A 5,607-nucleotide genomic window follows, 5' to 3' on the forward strand; every position below is an offset into this window, starting at 1 on the left:
TTTTTACTTTCTATTTAAGTGTCCCCTCCCTTCCTTCTTATCTGCCTTTTGTATTTCCCCTCCATTTCTTTTTGAATTTGTGCTTCCCTCTTCTTTAGGGTTAAGCTTAGGGTTAGGGTTAGGCGTTAGGGTTAGGGTTAGGGTTAGGGGTTGGGTTAGGGTTAGGGGTTGAGGTTAGGGTTGGAGATCAATGGGTTAGGGTTAGGGTTAGGGTTAGGGTTAGGGTTAGGATGGGTGGGGGTTAGCCATCGGGCTCCAAAAATTAGATAGGGGTGACTCCACCTGGTTCCCCCCGAGGCACTGGCTGGATAGGTTAAAGTAAGGTTAGGCTTTCCGGGGAAAGCAATGCACTGTCCATCAAGGGGGTCCCAGGCAGAGACTCCCACCATCAAAGTTATTCACCACCCTAAGGTGGTGGGGTTTCAAAAAATTAGGCACTCTGGCCTTAGCTGTGATCAGCAGCAACGTTTCGGCCTTTGTTGGCCTTCCTCAGGCTAGCTGATCAAAAAAATTGTTATTATGTTGGCCTTTTTTGGCCTCAACATAAGTATCCCTTGCTTCATCCCTTCTTCCACCTCCTTTTCTTTCCATGTTGTTGTCCCTTCTGTAACCACTTTCCATTTGACTTGCTCCACCGCTCCTTCCCCTTTTATACTCCCCTCGCTTTTTGCGTTAATTTTTTACTTTCTATTTAAGTGTCCCCTCCCTTCCTTCTTATCTTGCCTTTTGTATTTCCCCTCCATTTCTTTTGAATTTGTGCTTCCCTCTTCTTTTAGGGTTAAGCTTAGGGTTAGGGTTAGGCGTCAGGGTTAGGGTTAGGGTTAGGGGTTGGGGTTAGGGTTAGGGGTTGAGGTTAGGGTTGGAGATCAATGGGTTAGGGTTAGGGTTAGGGTTAGGGTTAGGGTTAGGATGGGTGGGGGTTAGCCATCGGGCTCCAAAAATTAGATAGGGGTGACTCCACCTGGTTCCCCCGAGGCACTGGCTGGATAGGTTAAAGTAAGGTTAGGCTTTCCGGGGAAAGCATGCACTGTCCATCAAGGGGGTCCCAGGCAGAGACTCCCACCATCAAAGTTATTCACCACCCTAAGGTGGTGGGGGTTCCAAAAATTAGGCACTCTGGCCTTAGCTGTGATCAAGCAACGTTTCGGCCTTTGTTGGCCTTCCTCAGGCTAGCTGATCAAAAAAATTGTTATTATGTTGGCCTTTTTGGCCTCAACATAAGATAGTCCCTTGCTTCATCCCTTCTTCCACCTCCTTTTCTTTCCATGTTGTTGTCCCTTCTGTAACCACTTTCCATTTGACTTGCTCCACCGCTCCTTCCCCTTTTATACTCCCCTCGCTTTTTTGCGTTAATTTTTTACTTTCTATTTAAGTGTCCCCTCCCTTCCTTCTTATCTTGCCTTTTGTATTTCCCCTCCATTTCTTTTTGAATTTGTGCTTCCCTCTTCTTTTAGGGTTAAGCTTAGGGTTAGGGTTAGGCGTTAGGGTTAGGGTTAGGGTTAGGGGTTGGGGTTAGGGTTAGGGGTTGAGGTTAGGGTTGGAGATCAATGGGTTAGGGTTAGGGTTAGGGTTAGGGTTAGGGTTAGGATGGGTGGGGGGTTAGCCATCGGGCTCCAAAAATTAGATAGGGGTGACTCCACCTGGTTCCCCCCGAGGCACTGGCTGGATAGGTTAAAGTAAGGTTAGGCTTTCCGGGGAAGCAATGCACTGTCCATCAAGGGGTCCCAGGCAGAGACTCCCCACCATCAAAGTTATTCACCACCCTAAGGTGGTGGGGTTCCAAAATTAGGCACTCTGGCCTTAGCTGTGATCAGCAGCAACGTTTCGGCCTTTGTTGGCCTTCCTCAGGCTAGCTGATCAAAAAATTTGTTATTATGTTGGCCTTTTTTGGCCTCAACATAAGATAGTCCCTTGCTTCATCCCTTCTTCCACCTCCTTTTCTTTCCATGTTGTTGTCCCTTCTGTAACCACTTTCCATTTGACTTGCTCCACCGCTCCTTCCCCTTTTATACTCCCCTCGCTTTTTGCGTTAATTTTTTACTTTCTATTTAAGTGTCCCCTCCCTTCCTTCTTATCTTGCCTTTTGTATTTCCCCTCCATTTCTTTTTGAATTTGTGCTTCCCTCTTCTTTTAGGGTTAAGCTTAGGGTTAGGGTTAGGCGTTAGGGTTAGGGTTAGGGTTAGGGGTTGGGGTTAGGGTTAGGGGTTGAGGTTAGGGTTGGAGATCAATGGGTTAGGGTTAGGGTTAGGGTTAGGGTTAGGGTTAGGATGGGTGGGGGGTTAGCCATCGGGCTCCAAAAATTAGATAGGGGTGACTCCACCTGGTTCCCCCCGAGGCACTGGCTGATAGGTTAAAGTAAGTTAGGCTTTCCGGGGAAAGCAATGCACTGTCCATCAAGGGGTCCCAGGCAGAGACTCCCACCATCAAAGTTTTCACCACCCTAAGGTGGTGGGGGTTCCAAAAATTAGGCACTCTGGCCTTAGCTGTGATCAGCAGCAACGTTTCGGCCTTTGTTGGCCTTCCTCAGGCTAGCTGATCAAAAAATTGTTATTATGTTGGCCTTTTTTGGCCTCAACATAAGATAGTCCCTTGCTTCATCCCTTCTTCCCACCTCCTTTTCTTTCCATGTTGTTGTCCCTTCTGTAACCACTTTCCATTTGACTTGCTCCACCTCTCCTTCCCCTTTTATACTCCCCTCGCTTTTTGCGTTAATTTTTTACTTTCTATTTAAGTGTCCCCTCCCTTCCTTCTTATCTTGCCTTTTGTATTTCCCCTCCATTTCTTTTTGAATTTGTACTTCCCTTTATTTTTAGGGTTAGGGGTTAGGGTTAGGGTTAGGGTTAGGGGTTGGGGTTAGGGTTAGGGGTTGAGGTTAGGTTGGAGTCAGTGGGTTAGGGTTAGGGTTAGGGTTAGGGTTAGGTTAGGATGGGTGGGGTTAGCCATCGGGCTCCAAAAATTAGATAGGGGTGACTCCACCTGGTTCCCCCCGAGGCACTGGCTGGATAGGTTAAGTAAGGTTAGGCTTTCCGGGAAAGCAATGCACTGTCCATCAGGGGGTCCCAGGCAGAGACTCCCACCATCAAAGTTATTCACCACCCTAATGTGGTGGGTTCCAAAAATTAGGCACTCTGGCCTTAGCTGTGATCAGCAGCAACGTTTCGGCCTTTGTTGGCCTTCCTCAGGCTAGCTGATCAAAAAAATTGTTATTATGTTGGCCTTTTTTGGCCTCAACATAAGATAGTCCCTTGCTTCATCCCTTCTTCCACCTCCTTTTCTTTCCATGTTGTTGTCCCTTCTGTAACCACTTTCCATTTGACTTGCTCCACCGCTCCTTCCCCTTTTATACTCCCCTCGCTTTTTTGCGTTAATTTTTTACTTTCTATTTAAGTGTCCCCTCCCTTCCTTCTTATCTTGCCTTTTGTATTTCCCCTCCATTTCTTTTTGAATTTGTGCTTCCCTCTTCTTTTAGGGTTAAGCTTAGGGTTAGGGTTAGGCGTTAGGGTTAGGGTTAGGGTTAGGGGTTGGGTTAGGGTTAGGGGTTAGGGTTAGGGGGTTAGGGTTAGGGTTAGGGTTGGTTAGGGTTAGGATGGGTGGGGTTAGCCATCGGGCTCCAAAAATTAGATAGGGGTGACTCCACCTGGTTCCCCCCGAGGCACTGGCTGGATAGGTTAAAGTAAGGTTAGGCTTTCCGGGAAGCAATGCACTGTCCATCAAGGGGGTCCCAGGCAGAGACTCCCACCATCAAAGTTATTCACCACCCTAAGGTGGTGGGGGTTCCAAAAATTAGGCACTCTGGCCTTAGCTGTGATCAGCAGCAACGTTTCGGCCTTTGTTGGCCTTCCTCAGGCTAGCTGATCAAAAAAATTGTTATTATGTTGGCCTTTTTTGGCCTCAACATAAGATAGTCCCTTGCTTCATCCCTTCTTCCACCTCCTTTTCTTTCCATGTTGTTGTCCCTTCTGTAACCACTTTCCATTTGACTTGCTCCACCGCTCCTTCCCCTTTTATACTCCCCTCGCTTTTTTGCGTTAATTTTTTACTTTCTATTTAAGTGTCCCCTCCCTTCCTTCTTATCTTGCCTTTTGTATTTCCCCTCCATTTCTTTTTGAATTTGTGCTTCCCTCTTCTTTTAGGGTTAAGCTTAGGGTTAGGGTTAGGCGTTAGGGTTAGGGTTGGGGTTAGGGGTTGGGGTTAGGGTTAGGGGTTGAGGTTAGGGTTGAGATCAATGGGTTAGGGTTAGGGTTAGGGTTAGGGTTAGGGTTAGGATGGGTGGGGGTTAGCCATCGGGCTCCAAAAATTAGATAGGGGTGACTCCACCTGGTTCCCCCCGAGGCACTGGCTGGATAGGTTAAAGTAAGGTTAGGCTTTCCGGGGAAGCAATGCACTGTCCATCAAGGGGGTCCCAGGCAGAGACTCCCACCATCAAAGTTATTCACCACCCTAAGGTGGTGGGGGTTCCAAAAATTAGGCACTCTGGCCTTAGCTGTGATCAGCTGCGCAACGTTTCGGCCTTTGTTGGCCTTCCTCAGGCTAGCTGATCAAAAAATTGTTGTTATGTTGGCCTGTTTGGGCCTCAACATAAGATAGTCCCTCGCTTTATCCTTCTTCCACCTCCTTTTCTTCCATGTTGTTGTCCCTTCTGTAACCACTTTCCATTTGACTTGCTCCACCTCTCCTTCCCCTTTTATACTCCCCTCGCTTTTTGCGTTAATTTTTTACTTTCTATTTAAGTGTCCCCTCCCTTCCTTCTTATCTTGCCTTTTGTATTTCCCCTCCATTTCTTTTTGAATTTGTGCTTTCCTCTTCTTTTAGGGTTAAGCTTAGGGTTAGGGTTAGGCGTTAGGGTTAGGGTTAGGGGTTGGGGTTAGGGTTAGGGGTTGAGGTTAGGGTTGGAGATCAATGGGTTAGGGTTAGGGTTAGGGTTAGGGTTAGGATGGGTGGGGGGTTAGCCATCGGGCTCCAAAAATTAGATAGGGGTGACTCCACCTGGTTCCCCCCGAGGCACTGGCTGGATAGGTTAAAGTAAGGTTAGGCTTTCCGGGAAAGCAATGCACTGTCCATCAAGGGGGTCCCAGCAGAGACTCCCACCATCAAAGTTATTCACCACCCTAAGGTGGTGGGGTTCCAAAAATTAGGCACTCTGGCCTTAGCTGTGATCAGCAGCAACGTTTCGGCCTTTGTTGGCCTTCCTCAGGCTAGCTGATCAAAAAATTGTTATTATGTTGGCCTTTTTTGGCCTCAACATAAGATAGTCCCTTGCTTCATCCCTTCTTCCACCTCCTTTTCTTTCCATGTTGTTGTCCCTTCTGTAACCACTTTCCATTTGACTTGCTCCACCGCTCCTTCCCCTTTTATACTCCCCTCGCTTTTTGCGTTAATTTTTTACTTTCTATTTAAGTGTCCCCTCCCTTCCTTCTTATCTTGCCTTTTGTATTTCCCCTCCATTTCTTTTTGAATTTGTGCTTCCCTCTTCTTTTAGGGTTAAGCTTAGGGTTAGGGTTAGGCGTTAGGGTTAGGGTTAGGGTTAGGGGTTGGGGTTAGGGTTAGGGGTTGAGGTTAGGGTTGGAGATCAATGGGTTAGGGTTAGGGTTAGGGTTAGGGTTAGGG

The sequence above is a fragment of the Takifugu rubripes genome, chromosome 9 (assembly GCF_901000725.2).
Source record: "Takifugu rubripes chromosome 9, fTakRub1.2, whole genome shotgun sequence".
NCBI classification, from domain to species: Eukaryota; Metazoa; Chordata; class Actinopteri; order Tetraodontiformes; family Tetraodontidae; genus Takifugu; species Takifugu rubripes.